Source organism: Neophocaena asiaeorientalis, unplaced genomic scaffold (assembly GCF_003031525.2).
Source record: "Neophocaena asiaeorientalis asiaeorientalis breed wild unplaced genomic scaffold, Neophocaena_asiaeorientalis_V1.1 scaffold100, whole genome shotgun sequence".
NCBI classification, from domain to species: Eukaryota; Metazoa; Chordata; class Mammalia; order Artiodactyla; family Phocoenidae; genus Neophocaena; species Neophocaena asiaeorientalis.
Window position 1 is genome coordinate 7,575,345 of NW_020173955.1, and position 19,449 is coordinate 7,594,793.

Consider the following 19,449-nt stretch of genomic DNA (forward strand, 5'->3'; position numbering starts at 1 on the left):
GTAAGAACTTCTTATCAAGGTGTAGGTTGAGAATATGTTCTATCAACCCACCTCTGCCATGGCTCAGACTTCCATGCTAAGCAGTATGTGTATTTATAGCAGAAGAGCACTCTGTCCAAGCCCACTGTCCCAAGAAATGGTGCTGCTAGGCCCTGAAGTCTGTAGATCCTCCAGATGTTCCTGTGGCAGCCCCTGCAGCCTGTATAGAGAGTAGGGAAATTTCTGCTGATGCCCCATATGCAGATGGGTCTAGTTGGGGCAACCCACCCACATAGACTGCAGTCACTATTCTGCCCATTGCTGACACCATCTGGATTGAAACAGGAACAAACCACAGCAGCCAATGGGCTGAACTCTGAGCAGTTTGACTGATGATCACTCATAGGCCCTGGCCATTAACCCACTGCACTGACAGTGGGCTGTTTCATAGAGATAAACCCTATAGCTTGGGCAATGGGAGGATGAGGGGTGAATGATCAGGGGTAAGCCCTTGTGGGGTCAGGGTATGTGGACAGACATTTGGGCAAGAGCCTGAGGCTGTCCTCACTGTCCTCCATGTTGCAGCTCATAAGGCATTGCACCCCTGGCAATCAAGAAACTGATACCCTAGACTGGATACTCTAGCAACTGACCCTTCAGTAGATACAGCAGACTGGATGCATAGAAAAAGCAACCAGCATAGCACCTGGGTGGATGGCATATTGCCAAGAATGTGAGGTTGCCCTTGAAATACGATGACTTGGTTAATGCACTAATAGCATATCCTGTGTGTTCTAAACAACAGCCAAGGCAACTACCAAAGGAGTCTGGGGCCACCCACCGAAGTTCCCAACAGGCAAGGGATTGGCAGATTATAATGGCCCCCTCCCTTTGAGCAAAGTTTCTAAATCTTAGTCTGTGTGAACACTGTGTCTGGCCTAGCCCAGGCTGCCACGGCTGGGAACTAGAGAAGCTGAGTACCATATATGAATCCCCTCATCAAGTAGATGGTGATTGGGGGTCACATTTCAAAGGTCATGATGTGAACTGGACAAAAAAAAAAAAACATGACATTGAATTAGGGTTCCACAAACAGCAGCGTTGGTAGAAAGGAAGAATGAAATATGAAAGCAACAGATTAAATTTCTAACAGAGGAAACTATCTTGGTGGGGTGTTCTAAAGTACTATCCCAGGTTTTAATACATTTGAATGATCAGCCAGTAAGGCCTGTTGCCCCAAATGCCAGACTGGGTACCCCTACCCACGTCGAGACAGCCAATACCACAAAGGTATGGAAGTCATGGGAAACAGTCCCAACCCTCACCATGGATCAACATGCTATGTTGCTAAGAACACTAAGTCCCATTATGCCTGGTAAAGGTGTTATCTACTGGAATGTGCATATGGGACCTCCCACCAGGGTGGGTGAATTACTCCAAAGCCCTGGGTGAGGGGGAACGACTCAACCTCTATTGGGATACCATTGTCCTGCTGCAAGCCAGAGTTGTTGAAATGCACTATACCTGAAGTGGAGCACACACCACTGGAAGAGGGGAGAGAGTGGGGTCCTGGTCTGGCATATCCCACCCCAGTCCATCTCCTCACGCCTGACAGTGTTGCCTCCCCTGGCCATGTATGATATGCACCACAAGATCAAGTTCCTAAAGCTGCCAACCTTCTTCTCAAGGTTAGGTGGACACATTCTGTTTTCCACTGGTGTGATCATCTGGCTGCTGTCTTTGTTCCCTCCACTGGCCTGGAAGACAGCATAGCACACATAGAAGTTCTTACTAATTCACCCAGCAAGCCTTAAAAGATAGCCAACCAAGCCTGTCCTTAACACTGAAATGTGTCTCATGAGAAAAGTTGTCCTCCAAAGTAGGATGGGCTTGGACATTATTACTGCTTTGCAAAGAGTCACCTGTGCCTTTATCCAAACAGATTCATATTTGAGTCTGCTATAGGTGTCATCTTTTATTAAATTACATAGGAACATAAGCAAACGCCTTGACTGATGCAACCCCCAGTCCAAGGGGGGTTGGATTAATAAATTAGTGGTTTGGACCATGGGGCTCCTGGTGGAAAAAATTGTTACTTTTTCTAGGTATCAGTATCTTCATTTGCGTTTTCTCTTGCGTTTTGCCTCTGTTACTATTGTGGTATCTGCTTCCAGGGCAGCCAGATAGCCACTGAACAAGCCACCTCCATGCTAGTGGAACTCCTTGCTGACCTCTCGGGGCACATTGAGGAAGAGGGGGGTGTGTAGGATTGTAGGAGCCAATCATGAGGTATGGAGTCTTGGAGGAGGTCATCCAGAGGATGTGACTGCTGGTTGACCCACAAGTTGGACCTGGGTGATTGGAGGCTCCTTACCCCTTCCCCTGTCCTTAGAATGAACATTCTGCTCATTGTTCCCACAGTGGAAGCTGTTTTCAGAGCTGCAGTCTTGAGAGAGCAATGTGTTGTTGAGACCATATGGACAGTATACTTGACTGAACCCTGTTAGGGCCTCTATATAAACTTTTAAGATTAAGGTGAGCTGGTGCAGAGATCTATTCATCTTGCAGCTGCCCAAAACAAGCCTCGTAGGTTCATGTAATTATTAAAACTACCACCTACCAATCTGGAGTGGCCTTCCTCTTTCTTTGGTCTTTCCATGCCCTTCTTGTGCAGGGAGCAGTATTCAAACCAACAGAGAAATATTAGCCTGAACAAATCAATGAACCAGAAGAGATCTAAAAACACAGATGCATGTGTGTACACATGTGTATGTATATAAACTTGATAAATAGCAGGTGAAACTATGAATAATTGCAGAAGGATGGGCTATTCAATAAATCTGGAATGTAATGGAAAAAATTTGATTCCTACCTTATAAAACACAAAAAGATATAGCTGATTAGATACACATAAATAATACAATTTAAAAATGTTTAGAATAAATAGAAGATTATAGTTTGAGGGTAAAAAGACTTGAGGCATAGTTGATATACAATATTAAGTTTCAGGTGAACAACATAGGGATTCACAATTTTTAAAGGTTCTAGTCCATTTCTAGTTGTTATAAAATACTGGCTACATTCCCTGTATTGTATAATATAATCACTGAAGCTTATTTATGTCAGAGAGTGTTCTGCCTATGTTTGCCTCTAAGAGTTTTATAGTAACCGGCCTTACATTTAGGTCTTTAATCCATTTTGAGTTAATTTTTGTCTATGGTGTTAGAGGGTGTTGTAATTTCATTCTTTTACATGTACCTGTCCAGTTTTCCCAGCACCAATTATTGAAGAGACTGTCATTTCTTCATTGTATATTCTTCCCTCCTTTGTCATAGATTAATTGACCATAATTGCATGGGTTTATTTCTGGGCTCTCTATTCTATTCCATTGATCTATATGTCTATTTTTATGCCAGTATAATACTGTTTTGATTACTGTAGCTTTCTAATATAGTCTAAAGCCAGAAAGCGTAGTTCCTCCAGCCCTGTTCTTCTTTCTCAAGATTTTATTGACTATTAGAGGTCTTTTGTGTTTGCATACAAATTTTAAAATTACTTGTTCTAGTTCGGTGAAAAATGCCACTGATGTTTTGATAGAGATTGCATTAAATCTATAGATTGCCTTGGATTGGATGGTCAGTGTTGACACTATTAATTCTTCTAATCCATGAACACAGTATATCTTTCCATCTGTTTGTGTCATCTTCAATTTCTTTCTTTAATGTCTTATAGTTTTTGGAGTACAGGACCTTTGCCTCCTAAGGTATGTTTCTTCCAAGGTATTTTAGTATTCTTAATGCAATTATAAATGAGATTGTCTCCTTAATTTCTCCTTCTGCCAATTCATTGCTAGCATATAGAAATTTAACAGATCTTTGTATATTTTGTGTCCTGTGAATTTACTGAATTTATTGATGAGTTCTAGTAGTTTTTTGTTGGCACCTTGAGGAGTTTCCCTGTATAGTATCATGTCTTCTGCAAACAATGACAGCTTTACTTCTTCCTTTCCAATTTGGATTCTTTTTATTTCTTTTTCTTATCTCTTTGCTGTGATGAGGACTGCCAATACTATGTTGAATTAAAGTGGTGAGAGTAGGCATCCTGGTCTTGTTTCTGATCTTAGAGGAAATGTTTCCAGCTTTTTGCCATTGAGTATGATGTCAGCAGAGAGTTTCTCAGATGTGGCCTTTATCATGTTGAGGTATGTTCCCTCTATTCCCACTTCCTAGAGAGTTTTTATCATAAAAGGATGTTAAATTTTGTAAAAAGTTTTTTCTGCATCTATTGATGATTATATGGTTTTCATTCTTCAATTTGTTAATGTGGTGTATCACATAGATTTTATGAATATTGAAAAACCCTTGCACCCCTAGGATGAATCCCACTTAATCATGGCATATGATTTTTTAAAACATATTATTGTATTTAGTTTGCTAATATTTTGAGGATTTTTACATCTATGTTCATCTGTGATATTGGCCTGTAATTTTCTTTTTTGTGTTATCTTTGTCTGGTTTGGTATCAGGGTGAAACTGGCCTCATAGAATGAATTTGGAAGACTTCCTACCTCTGCAAATTTTTGGAATAGTTTGAGAAAGATAAGTGTTAACTCTTCTCTAAATGTTTGGTGGGATTCACCTGTGAAGCCATGTGGTCCTGGACTTTTGTTTCTTTGGAGATTTTTTTAAATTTTTGATTCAGTTTCATTACTGGTAATTAGTGTGTTCATATTTCCTGTTTCTTACTGGTTCAGTCTCCAAAGATTGTTCATTTCTAGGAATTTGTCCACTTCTTCTAGATTGTCCATTTTATTTACATGTAATTGTTTGTGGTTTCTTACGATCTCCTGTATTTCTGTGATGTCAGTTGTAACTTTTGTTTCATTTTTGATTTCATTGATTTGAGCTCTCTTCCTTTTTTTCTTGATGAGTCTGGCTGAAGATTTATCAATTTTGTTTATCTTTTCACAGAATCCACTCTTAGTTTCATTGATTTTTTTTTAGTCTCTTTCATTTCTGCTCTCATCTTTTTTCTTTCTTTCCTTCTACTAACTCTGGGTTTTGTTATTTTTCTAGCTCCTTTATGTGTAAAGTTAGGTTGTTTATTTGAGATTTTCCTTATTTTCTTGAGGTAAGCTTGCATAACTATAAACTTCCCTCTTAAAACTACTTTTGCAGCATCTCATAGATTTTGAATCATTGTGTTTTCATTTTCATTTGTCTCTAGGTGTTTTTTGATTTCCTCCTTGATTTCTTCAATGATCCATTGGTTGTTTAGGAGCATATTGTTTAGCCTCTACATTTTTTGCAGTTTTTTTGATAGTTGATTTCTAGTCTCATAGCATCGTGGTCAGAAAAGATGCTTGATATGATTTCAATTTTCTTACCGACTCTTCCTTTGTGGCCTAGCATGTGATCTCCCTGGAGAATACTCCATGTGCATTTTAAAAGAATGTATATTCTGCCAGTTTTGGATGGAGTGTTCTATCTATATATCTTTTAAGTCCATCTGGTCTAAAGTATCATTTAAGGCCAGTGTTTCCATATTGATTTTCTGTCAGGATGATCTGTCCATTGATGTAAGTAGGGTGTACCCTACTATTATTGTGTTACTGTTGATTTCTTCCTTTATGTTTGTTAATATTTGCTTTATGTATTTAGGTGCTCTTATATTGGGTGCATATATATTTACAGTTGTTATATCTTCTTCTTGGATTGATCCTTGATCATTATGTAATGTACTTCTTTGTCTCTTGTAACACTCTTTATTTTAAAGTCTATTTTGTCTAAGTATTGCTACCACAGGTTTCTTTTGATTTCCATTTGCCTGAGATATATTTTTCCATCCTCTCACTTTTAGTCTGTGTGTGTCTTTAGATGAAGTGAGTCTGTTGTAGGCAGCATATATATGGGTCTTATTTTTATATCCATTCAGCCTCTCTGTCTCTTTTGATTGGAGCCTTTAGTCATTTACATTTAAAGTAATTATTGACATGTATGTTCTTATGGCCATTTTGTTAATTGTTTTGGGGTTTTGTGTAGGTCTTTTTTAGTAGATTCCCTCTTTTGTTCTCTTGTGATTGGATGTCTTTATGTTTGGATTCCTTTTAGTTTGTTGTGTGTATGATCTATTATAGATTATTGATTTGCATTTACCATGAGATTTATATATAGCCATATATATATATATATATATATATATATATGATGCACGTGATTGTTTGAAGTTGCTGATCTCTTAATTTCAAATACGTTTTAACAACCCTGCGTTTGCACCCTCCTCTCCTCACAATTACTGTTTCTTATATTTTACATCTAATTGTTTTGTGTATCCCTTAACTGCTTATTGTGGATATAGATGATTCTACTCTTTTGTCTTTTAACTGTCCTACTAGCTTTGTGCATGGATGGTTTCCTACCTTTACTATATGTTTACCTTTACTGATGAGCTTTTTCCTTTCATAATTTTCACGTTTCTCATTGTGCCCCTTTCTTTTTCTCCTAGAGAAGTTCCTTTAACATTTCTTGTAAAGCTGGTTAGGTGGTGCTGAACTCTTATCTTTTGCTTGTTTGTAAAACTTTTGATCTCTCAGTCAAATCTGAGAGACTTGCCAGGTATAATATTCTTGGTTGTTGGTTTGTTCTATTGATCACTTTCAGTATATTGTGCCACTCCCTTCTGGCCTGTGATTTCTGCTGAAAAGTCAGCCGATAGCCTTATGGGAGTTCCCTTGTACCTAATGTGTTGCTTTTCCCTTGCTGCTTTTAATAATTATCTTTAATTTTTGCCATTTTAATTATACTATGTCTTGGTGGGTTCCTCTTTGGGTTTCTCTGTATTTCCTGGACTTGGATGTCTGTTTCCTTTCCCAGGTTAGGGAAGTTTTTAGCCATTATGTCTTCAATTATGTTTTCAGCTCCTTTCTCTCTCTCTTTTCCTTCTAGGACCTTTATAATGCAAATATTAGTGAGATTGATGTTTTCCTAAAGGTCTCCTTAACTGTATTCATTTCTTTTCACTATTTTTTCTTCTGTTCAATATCAGTGATTTTCACTACTATCTTCCAGCTCACTGACTGTTCCTCTGTATCATTTAGTCTACTGTTGATTCCTTCTAGTGTACTTTTCATTTCTATCCCTGTACATCCATTCTACTCCCAAGTTTTTTGATCATCTTTACAATCACTACCCTAAACTCTTTCTCTGGTAAATTGCCTACCTCCACTTCACTTAATTCTTCTTTTGGGGTTTTATGTTGTTCTTTCATTTGGAACATGCTCCTCTGTCTCCTCATTTTCCCTAAATTCTTGTTTCTATTTATCTGGTACACTGGTTACATTTCTCAACCTTGGAGAAGTGGCTTTTTGTAGGAGGCGTCCTAGGGGTCCCAGCAGCCTACTGCCCTCGTCACCAGAATTGTATGCTCTAGGGGTTCCCCCTATGAGGGCTGTGTGGGTCTGCTGTCTATTGTGAAAGACTGTATGTGCAGTGTGGTAAGCCTTTTTGGCCCCCAATCTGGTTGGTTGCCAGGTCCTAACTTGTGGGAAGGCTGCTGGTTGGTAGGTCAGGAGGCAGCTGACTATGGAACCCGAGGATCCCTGGGGCTAGTGCTAGGTTACTTGTGGGCAAAGTCAGGGTCCAGGAGATCCCAGGGCTACTGCCCACACACTGGTGGATGAAGCCAGTTCTGGGGCTAGCGCCAGCCTACTGGCAGGCAGAACCATGTCCTGAGGTCTGGTTGCAGAGCACAGGGGTCCCAGAGCTGGTGTCAGATCACTGGTGTGTGGGGCTGGTTCCTGAAACAGCTGGCTGTGTGATTCGGGTGTCTTAAAGCTTATATTAGCTTGCTGGTGGACAGGGCCAGAGCCCAGTAGGTCACAGGGCAGGGTCTGGCCTGCTGCTGGGAGGGCTTGGTCCACAGGCTGTAGGGCTACAGTTTTGTTGCAACTGGCATCTGCTCACTGGTGGGTAAGGCTGGGCCCAAGGCTAGAGCAGGCTTCCTGGAGGACAGGGCCAGGACCCAGGAGATTCTGGGGCTGATGCCTGTGCACTGGTGGGTGGAGCTAGGTCCCAGATTGTCTGGTTGGAAGTCCCCGGGGGTTTATACTGTTTATACTGTTGTGTGTGGCTCTGTCCTGGGCCTTTTGGTGGGCAGGACTGTTTCCAGGGGTAGCTTTAGGCTCAGGGAGTCTTAAGGAAGCCTGTCTGCTGGTAGTGGGGCTGGGTCCATGGCCTGAGGCATCCCAGCACTGGCACTTATCGATTGTTGGTCCAGGGTGTGGCTGGGTTCTGGGGCTAGTAAGCTAGAGGGAGTATTCTAAAATGGCACTTGCCAGCACCTGTGTCCATGTGGTAGAACGAGCTCCCCAAAATAGCTGCCACTGGTATCTATGTCCCCAGGGTGAGCTGCAGTTGCCTCCTGCCTCTCCAGGAAACTCTCTAAGATAAGCAGGTGGGTCTGACCTAGGTTCAGATCAAATTACTGCCTTTGCCCTGGGTCCCAGAGTGTGTGAGATTCTGCCTGTGCCCTTTGAGGTTGAAGTCTCTATTTCCTCCAGCCCTCTGGGACTCCTAAAAGTAAGCCCCACTGGCCTTCAGAGGCAAATGCTCTGGGGTCTTGTCTTCACAGTGCAGGAACCTCAGTCTGGAGAGCCCAACGTGGGTCTCAGATCTTTCACCCCTTTGGGAGAACCGCTACAATTGTAGATATTCTCCCACTTTGTGAGTTGCCTACCCAGGGGCATTTGGGACTTGACTATTGTGACTCCACCCCTCCTACCTATTTCACTGTGGTTTCTTCTTTATATCTTTAGTTGTAGGAGATCTTTTCTGATAGGTTCTGGTCTTTTTCATCTATGGTTGTTCTGCAAATACATGATTTTGATGTGCCTGTGAGAAGAGGTGAACTCAGGGCCTTTCTACTCCATCTTGGCCAATCTCCTTAAGATTTTCTTAAAATGTAAAAAAGCAAAAGTCATAAAGGAATACTAAAATCTTTACTACATAAACATTAAAAGCTTCTCTACAAGAAATAATACAATGAAAATAATTAGAGAAGATATGTGCAATGCATAAAATCCTCAAAGACATAATAAACAGAATATACAAAGCTCTTTAAAGACAACCTCGTAGACAAATGATTAAAGTACGTGACCTTCAAGAGGAAAACCTACAGGCCAATAAACATTATGATGGTTAATCTCACTAACAATAGGGGTAAAGCAGACTGAAACAATGATGAGATACTATTTTGTGCCTATCAGATCAGCAAAAACTGTAAAAGGTAGTATGTACCAAATGTTAAGTACATGGGGAACTAGATCTCCTGGATACTCTACTGATAAGCAGACACAACCACTCCAGAGGACATCTGGCAATATCTTGTAGTTGAAGACATTCACACCCTGGAAACAAGTTATTCTACTTCCAAGTGTATACTCTAGAAACTCTGGCACAGGTGCACAAAGAGAATTGCACACAGGTTTTCACTGAACATTGTTTATTTTGCTACTATAGATTATTTTGCTATTTGCTAGAATTAACCATAGTTTAATTAACCATATGGTTAATTTGCTAGAATTAACCATAAGTTTGTTTCTTGTCAGTGTAATCTAAAATAATCTAACTTTGGGTAATAAGTTCTTTCAATGAAAATTACGTAGCAATTTAAAAATACGAATTAGATCCTCATGAATTAATATGTACACATCTCAAATGGTGCATGAAAAAGTTGCAGGATGACATTTATGTAAATGCATAAAACCCAAGAATAATTTTCTATATGTATGAATATATTTATGTTATAAATCTATGAGTGGAAAGGACACTTATCAACTCTGGAACAGATTTTGCTTCTAGAATGGGCAGAAGGAGAGGAGTAAGGAGAGTTCAAAAGAGACTTTAAAAAATGTTTTCTGTTAAGAGTGACTCAAATATTAGCAAAATGTCAGCATTTGTTAAAACATTTTTCACTAAATCTTTGAAATATTTTATAATTTGGAAAAATGGGCAAACTCCAAGTCCAGAGTTTTATCAACATCTCTGGTCCACTTTTATTCTTGGAAACTCTAAAACTTCTAGGATTTCTTCAGTTTCTTCAGGGGCCCTCTCTCATCCACCATCCTGGTCCCTCCATCTCCTCTCCCCGTCTCCTCAGCCCCCAGCATAGGGGCTGAAAATACTGCTTCTCACTCTCCCCACTGCATTGCTACAAGTAGTCTTCATTTACTGTTGAGACTCTGCCTCAGCACTGTTTTACTTTTTTCTCCCAGATGCATTGGAGGAGGGGAGGGGTCAGGAGAGGAGTGACAAAATAGATGAAAATAAGGAAAAGGAATGAGGAAGGCCATGAAGCCCCACATGTAATTTTTTTTTTTTTTTTTTTTTGGCGTACGCGGGCCTCTACGTTTACGGCTGATATACCATTGTGTATGTATATATGTATGTATGTACCACATCTTCTTAATCCAAATGTCTGTTGTTGGGCAGTTGGGTTTATTTCATGTCTTGGCTGTTGTAAATAGTGCTGCTATGAACTTTGGGGTGCAAGTATCTTTTCAAATTACTGTTTTCCTATTTTCTGGGCATATACCCAGGAGTGGAATTGCTGGATCAGATGGTAGTTCAATTTTTAGTTTCTTGAGAAACCTTCATACTGTTTCAATAGTGGCTGCAGCAATTTACATTCCCACAAACAGTGTGCAGGGGTTCTCATTTCTCCACGTCCTCATCAGCATTTGTTATTTATAGACGTTTTGATGATGGCCATTCTGATAGATGTGAGGTGATAGCTCATTGTTGTCTTGATTTGCCTTTCTCTAATAATTAGTGATGTTGAGCATCTTTTTGTGTGCCTGTTAGCCATTTGTATGTATTCTTTGAAAAAAGGTCTCTTCACGTTTTCTGGACATTTAATGATTGGGTTATTTTTTCCTTTTTTTTTTTTTTTTTTTACAGAGTATATTCCATTATAGGTTATTACAAGATATTGGATATAATTCCCTGTGCTGTATGGTAAATTCTTGTTGCTTATATATTGTATGTATAGTAGTTTGTATCTCTTAATCCTATACTCCTAAATTTGTCCATCGCCCCCCTCCCCTTTAGTAACCATAAGTTTGTTTTCTTGTCAGTGAGTCTGTTTTTGTATATTTATAGACGTTTTGATGATGGCCATTCTGATAGATGTGAGGTGATAGCTCATTGTTGTCTTGATTTGCCTTTCTCTAATAATTAGTGATGTTGAGCATCTTTTTGTGTGCCTGTTAGCCATTTGTATGTATTCTTTGAAAAAAGGTCTATTCACGTTTTCTGGACATTTAATGATTGGGTTATTTTTTCTTTATTGAATTCTGGTTGACTTACAATATTGCATTAGTTTCAAGTGTATAGCATAGTGATTCCTTTTTTTTTTTTTTTTTTTTACAGAGTATATTCCATTATAGGTTATTACAAGATATTGGATATAATTCCCTGTGCTGTATGGTAAATTCTTGTTGCTTATATATTGTATGTATAGTAGTTTGTATCTCTTAATCCTATACTCCTAAATTTGTCCATCGCCCCCCTCCCCTTTAGTAACCATAAGTTTGTTTTCTTGTCAGTGAGTCTGTTTTTGTATATAGATTCATTTGGATTATTTTTGAGATTCCACATATCAGTGATATCATATAGTGTTTGTCTTTCTCTATTTCACTAAGCATAATATTCTCTAGGTCTGTCCATGTTGCTGCAAATGGTAATATTTTACTGTTTTCTATGGCTGAGTAATACTCCATTGTATATTTATTGAATATATACCAGTTCTTCTTAGGCCAATCATCTATTGACGGGCACTTGGGTTGTTTCCATATCCTGGTTATTGTAAACAGTGCTGCTGTAAATATTGGGGTGCATGTATCTTTTCGAATTAGAATTTTCATTTTTTCCCAGATCTATGCACAGGAGTGGGATTGCTGGATAATATAGTAGCTCTATTTTTAGTTTTTTAAGGAACCTTCATACTATATTTTCCACAGCAGCTGCACCAAGTTACATTCCAACCAGCAGTGTATGAGGGTACTCTTTCTTCCATACCCTTTCAGCATTTTTATTTGTAGACTTTTTGATGATTGCCATTCTGAGTGGTGTGAGGTGATTGTGGTTTTCATTTGCATTTCTATAAAAATTAACAATGCTGAGTATCTTTTCATGTGCTTGTTAGCCATCTGTATGTGTTCTCTGGGGGGGAAAAATGTCTTTTAAGTCTTCTGTCCATTTCTTGATTGGGTTGTTGATTTATTATTTTTTTTTTATATTGGGTTGAATGAGCTGTTTTTATATTTTGGATATTAATCCTTTGTCGGTTGCAAATATTTTCTCCCATTGCATATGTTGCCTTTTCATTTTGTTGATGGTTTCCTTTGCTGTGCAAAGGCTTTTAAAGTTGATTAGGCCCCATTTGTTTATTTTTGCTTTTATTTCTTTTGCTTTAGGAGTCTGATCTAAGAAAATATTGCTATGATTTATGTCACAGAATGTTTTGCCTATGTTTTCTTTTAGGAGTTTTATGATGTCATGTCTTATATTTAGGTCTTTAAACCATTTTGAGTTTGAGTATATAGTGTAAGGGAGTGTTTATTGATTTACATGTAGATGCCCAGCTTTCTTAACAATATTTGTTGAAGAGACTGTCTTTTCTTCATTGTATATTCTTGCCTCCTTTGTCATAGATTAATTGACCGTATGTGCATGGGTTTATTTCTGGTCTCTCTGTTCTCTTCCATTGATCTATATGTCTGTTTTTGTGCCACTATCGCACTGTTTTGGTTACTGTAGCTTTGTAGTATAATCTGAAGTCTGGAAGGGTTATACATCCAGCTTTCTTTTTTCTTGGAATTGCTTTGACAAGTCTCAGTCTTTTATGGTTCCATATGAATTTTGAAATTATTTGTTCTAGCTCTGAGAAAAGTGTCATTGATATTTTGATAGGGATTGCATTAAATCTGTAGATTCATTTGGGTAGTATGGCCATTTAAACAATATTAATTCTTCCAATCCAAGAGCATGGAATATCTTTCCTTTTCTTCTAGGTTATCCAATTTGTTGGCATATAACTGTTGATGGTATTCTGTTAGGATTTTTTTGTATTTCTATGTTATGGGTTGTTATTTCTCCTGTTTCATTTCCTATTTTGTTTATTTGCATCCTCTCTCTTCTTCCTGGTGAGCCTAGAGGTTCGTTGATTTTGTTTATCTCTTCGAAAAACCAGCTCTTGTTTTTATTGATCATTTCTGTTGTTTTTTGATATTTGTTTTATTTATTTCCTCTCTGATCTTTATTATTTCCTTCCTTCTGCTGACTTTGGGCTTTGTTTGTTCTTATTTCTCTAACTCTTTTAGGTGATAGATTAGGTTGTTACTTAAGATTTTTCTTGTTTCTTCAGGGAGGCCTGTATTGCTATGAACCTCTTACAGCTGCTTTTGCTTCATCCCATAGATTGTGTAAAGTTGTATTTTCATTTTCTTTTGTCTCACGGTATTTTATAATTTCTTTTTTTTTTATTTCATCATTGACCGATTGGCTTTTTGGTAGCATGTTGTTTAGTCTTCATGTGTTCATTCTATTCCCATTTTTCTTTCTGTGTTGACTTCTACTTTCAAATATCTTGGTCAGGAATTATGCTTGAAATAATTTCTAGCCTCTTAAATTTCTTGAGCCTTGTTTTTTGACCTAGTATGTGGTCTTTCCTAGAGAACGTTCCATGCACACTTGAAAATAATGTATATTCTCCTGTTTTGGGATGTAATGTTCCATAGATATCAATTAAGTCCAACTGGTCTATTTTGTCATTTAGGAGTTCTGCCTTATTGATTTTCTGTCAGGATGATCTGTCCATTGATGTCACTGCAGTGTTAAAATCTCTTATTATTACTGTATTACTGTCAGTTTCTCCCTTTGTTAGTATTTGCTTTATTTAGGTGCCTCTCTATTTGGTGTATATAGGTGAACCAGTATAATATTCTCAATGAATTGATACCTATATTGTTATATACTGCCCTTCTTTGTCTTTATGGCCTTTGTTTTAAAGTTTATTTTGTCTGATATGGGTATTGCTACCCCCACTTTCTTGTCAGTTCCCTTTGCAAGAAATATTTTTTTCCACCCCCTCACTGTAGTCTGTCTTTCACCCTGAAGAGAGTCTCTTGGACGCAACATATTGCACATTCTTTTTTAATCCAATTTGCCACTCAGTCTTTTTATTGGATCATTTAGTCCTTTGTTATTTAAAGTAATTATTGATAGGTATATACTTACTGCCATTTTGATCCTTGTTTTCTAGTTGTTATTGTAGTTCTTCTTTGTTCATTTTTTTCTTCTTTTTGTTTTTTCCTGTTGTGGTTTGATGATTTTCGTTTGTAGTATGCTTGAGTTCCTTTCTTTTTGATTTTTATAAATCTACTGTGTGTGTGTATATATATATATATATATGTATATATATTAGTATGTTTTTGATTTGTGGTTACCATGGAGTTCAAGAATGTTGACCCATAACTATATCTATTTGCTTTAAATTGATAGTCATTCAATTTCAAACACATTCTAAAAGATCTACATATTTATACTCCCCTCCCTCACATTTTGTGATTCTGATGTTCTATTTTACATCTTAATACATATCCTTTTACTTCTTATTGTACTTATAAATACTTTCACAGCTTTGTTTTTAATCCACATATTGGCTTATTTAAATGATTTTCAATCCTTACAATATATGATGTTTGCCTTTTGTATTGGGATTTTCCCTTTCCTTTAGATTCTTGCTTCTTTTCTATTTAGAGAAGACCCTTCAGTATTCCTTTTAGGGTAGGTTTAGTATCACTGAATTCTTTTAGCTTTTGCTTGTCTGAGAAGTTCTTTATCTCTCCTTCTATTCTAAATAATAATCTTCTTGGGTAGTGTATCCTGGATTGTAGGTTTTTCCCTTTCAGGACTTTGAATTACACGATGCCACTCCCTTCTGACCTGTAAAGTTTCTGTAGAGAAATCAGCTGGTAGCTTTATGGGGATTCCCTTGTATATGACTTTTTCTCTTGTTGCTTTTAGAATTCTCTTTTTATATTTAACTTCTGCCATTTAAATTACAATATAACTTGGTGTGAGTCTGTTTGGGTTCATCTTGTTTGGGACCCTCTGTGCTTCCTATCCCTGGATATCTATTTCCTTCTTTAGGTTTGGGAAGTTTTCAGTCATAATTTCTTCAATCCCCTTCTTTCTCTTCTGGAACACGTATTATGTATAAGTTTCATGCTTTATGTTATCCCATAGATCTTGTGTGTTACTTTTTTTTTTTTTCATTTGTCTTTCTGCTGTTCTAATTGGGTGATTTCCATTATTCTATTTTCCAGAACACTTAAGCATTTTTTTTGGGTCATTTAGTTGACTGTTCATTGCTTCTAGATTGCTTTTTATCTCAGCAATTGAATTTTCTGTTATTGATTGGGTCATCTTTATACTTTCTAGTTCCTTGTTACAGTGATCTGCATTTCTATTGATAATTTTTCTTAATTCAGTTAGCATTTTTATTATGACCTTTTTGAACTCAGGGTCTGTTCATTATTTGTTCTTACAGGGGATTTCTCTTGCTCCTTTAGTTGGGAGTAATTCTTCTGCCTTTTTATTTTCCTTAACTTTACTGTGGTCTTGAAGGGATGTTTTTACGTGGGAGCATCCTTGTGTACACTGTGTGTGTTCAATGTCTTTGGTGTGAGGGCTGGTTTTGATATAGACTCCAGCCACGTCTTTCCTCAGGGTGTGCTGGACTTTATCCCCTTGATAGGGGGTGTGGTTGGTGTGGGAGGAGATAAAGCCCGTACAGGGTGTGATGTAAGACTTGCTCTCCGCTCTGCAGCTGTCACTGCTCTGTCAGGAGTGGAGTCTGCTCCCCAGTTATTGGAGTAGAAGCCCTGAAGGTCATGTTCAATCAGGCTTCATTGCCCTTGAGTGCATGTCCTGCCCCAAAGGAGGTGATTGCTGTAGTGATACCCATGAGGTCACAGAGGACATAGGCACTTCCTGTGTAGATGTCTGCAACTCTGCTCAGAAGCAGACCAAAGACACATCCCTTCCCCTCTTGTGTTCATCCCAGATCTAGTGCAAGGCTGTGGTGTGGAGGAGGCTGGGGCTGAGGTTAGGGCATTCTGAATGCAGGAATTGAGGTGGCTGCAATGCTGCCTAAGACCTGGGCTGCTTCTGTGGTAGTCTTCTCCCAGGACCTGTCTGCCCCAGATCCAGCACTAAGCTTTGGTGTAGAGTGGGCAGGACCAGGATGGTCTCACTATGAGATGAACCATTGCATGCTCCTGCACTGCATGGCTGATGCTGCCCTGCCTGAACCACACCCAAGTCCCCCAGGCTATCTCTGCACAGCTAGATTCTGAGTCCCGTCTCGGGGCTTGTCTGCCAGTGTTCCAGGTCTAAGCTGCAGTGTGCCCCTGTGCCATTGCCTCTTGTGTGTGCTGACAATGGTCCCCACTGCCCCATTCAGATCACATCCCAGATACCCATCTGTGTCTGTGTACCTAGACTAAGGCTTTTCCCAGGGCCATACCAAGGTTTGGTGTGGAGTGCACAGAGCCGGGGTGTTTGCCCTGTTTGGATTGGGGAGTGTGGCAGTGAGGTGGGAGCCTGCGGTACAAGGCTCTCTCCACCATGATTGTTGGCAAACCAGCACACATGCACTCCTCGTGAGTAGAGTCTAGGTTTCTCCAGCCCTTCTGTCTGTCCCAGTGGTTCTCCCATCAGCTAAGGCGGCTTGTCTCCTCCATGTAGGCCCCCACGACTGGGATGCCCAGATTGTGGCTTGGGTGAGGGTGAGGGTTCTCCAGAGCAGACCTTCCCTTCCTTTCAGATCCTTCGCAGGGGTGCAGGTCCTAACCCAATGACTTTCTTCTGTCCTACCCTCTTACATGGAGATCTTTCTTGCAGCTTTGGTTATATAGGAGTTCTGCCTGTTTCCAGTCAGTTTTCTGTAAGAATTGTCCTATATATAGATATATTCTTGATGTTTGTGGGGGGAGATGAACTCCTTGTCCTGCTAGTTCACCATCTTGATCCTGCTCTCTCTGGGTTATTTGTTTTTTGGATATTGAGTTGTATGAGCTGCTTGTATATTTTGGATATTAACCCCCTGTTGGTTGCATCATTTGCAAATATTTTCTCCCATTCTTTAGGTTGTCTTTTTTTTAGATGGTTTCCTTTGCTGTGTGAAAGCTTTTAAATTTAATTAGGCCACATTTATTTATTTTTGCTTTTGTTTCTCTTGACTTCAGAGATCAGGCCAAGAAAATACTGCTGCAGTTTATATCAGAGTGTTGTGCATATGTGCTCTTCTAGGAGTTGTATGCTTTCCATTCTTACATTTAGGTCTTTCAACCATTTTGAGTTTATTTTTGTACGAGGCACGAGGGAATATTCTAATCAAGTGGCTGTCCAGTATTCCTAGCACCACTTGTTGAATCAACTGTCTTTTCTGCATTGTTTTCTGCATTATTCTGGCCTCTTGTCATAGGTTAATTGACTGTATGTGTGGGGGTTTATTTCTGAGCTGTCTATTCTGGTCCATTGATCTATATGTCTTTTGTTATGCCAGCACCATGCTGTTTTGATTACTGTAGCTTTGTTGTCTGATGTCTGGAATGGTTATAACTCCGGATTTCTTCTTTTCTCTCAAGATTGCTTTGGAAATTTGAGGTCTTTTGTGGTTCTGTATGAATTTAAACATTATTTGTTGTGGTTCTGTGAAAAATGTCAAGGGTATTTTGATAGGAATTGCACTAAATCTATAGATTGCTTTCAGTAGTAGGGCCATTTTAACAATATTAATTCTTCCAATCCAAGAGCATAGGGTATCTTTCCATTTCTTTGTATCATCTTCAATTTCCTTCCTCAGTGTTTTATAGTTTTCAGAGTATAGGTACTTCACTTCCATGGTTAAGTTTACTCCTAGGTATTTTATTCTTTTTGATGTGTTTTAAAAAGGATTTATTTTTTACTTTCTCTTTCTGATAATTTATTATTAGTGTATAAAAACACAGCAGATTTCTGTATATTAATCTTGTATCCTGCACCTTTGCTGAATTCATTTATTAGTTCTAATAGATTTTTGTTAGAGACTTTAGAGTTCTCCATATAAAGTATTATGTCAACTACAAATACGGACAGTTCTACCTCTTCCTTTCCAATTTGGATAACTTTTATTTCTATTGCTGTGACTAAAACTTCTTTTACTACGTTTAATGAAGTGGTGAGAGTAGAAATCCTTGTCTTGTTTCTAAATATAGCAGGAATATTTTAAGCTTTTTCACTTTTAAGTATGATGTTGGCTGTGGGTTTGTCAAAAATGGCCTTTATATGTTGAGATTTGTTCCCTCTATACCTACCTTGGTGAGAGTTTTTATCATGAATAGATGTTGAATTTTGTCAAATGCTTTTTCTGCATCTATTGAGATGATCAGGTGGTTTTTGTCTTTCCTTTTGTTAATGTGGTGTATCACATTGATTTGCCTTATGGGGATTCCCTTGGATATGACTTTTTCTCTTGCTGCTTTTAGAATTCTCTTTCTATCTTTAACTTTTGCCATTTTAATTATGTCTTGGTATAGGTCTATTTGGGTTCATCTTGATTTGGGACCTCTGTGCTTCCTATACCTAGATATTTTTTTCCTTCTTTAGGTTGGAGAAGTTTTCAGCCATAATTTCTTCAATCAGTTTTTCAGAACCCTTCTTTCTTTCTTTTCCTTCTGGAACCCCTATAATGCAAATGTTGGCACATTTGATGTTATACCAGAGATCTCGTATGTTGTACTCATATTGTTTCATTTGTTTGTCTGCTGTTCTGATTGGATGATTTCCATTATTATTCTATCTTCCAGATCACTTATGCATTCTTCTGTGTCATTTAGTATGCTATTCATTGTTCCTGGTATGCTTTTTATCTCACATATTGAATTATCTATTCTTGTTTGCTGCTTCTTTATAATTTCTAGTTCCTCATGAAAATAATCTGTGTTTAGATCAGTCTTCTTCCCTAAATCAGTTAGCTGTATTATTACCAGTGTTTTGAATTATCTGTTTGGTAAATTGCCTATTTCTGTTTCATTATTTTTTCAGAGGTTTTCTCTTGCTCTTTCAATTAAGCTTAGTTCCTTTCCCTTTTCATTTTATTTAACTTTCTCTGTCTCTACGAATTTAGGTGAAATAGTTACCTACTTTGGTCTTGAAGGGGTGTTCTTATGTGGGAGTGTACCTATGTAAACTGCATGTGCTCAGTGCCTTGGTGATAGGGCTGAACTTGATGTGGATGCCAGTCATGTCTTTTCTCAGGGAGTGCTGGCAGCTATCACCTTGGTAGGGGGTGTGGCTGGTGATAGAAGAGCTAGAGTCTGAGAGGGGTGTGAGGCAGGACTTCCTTTCTGCTCAGTGGCCATCACTG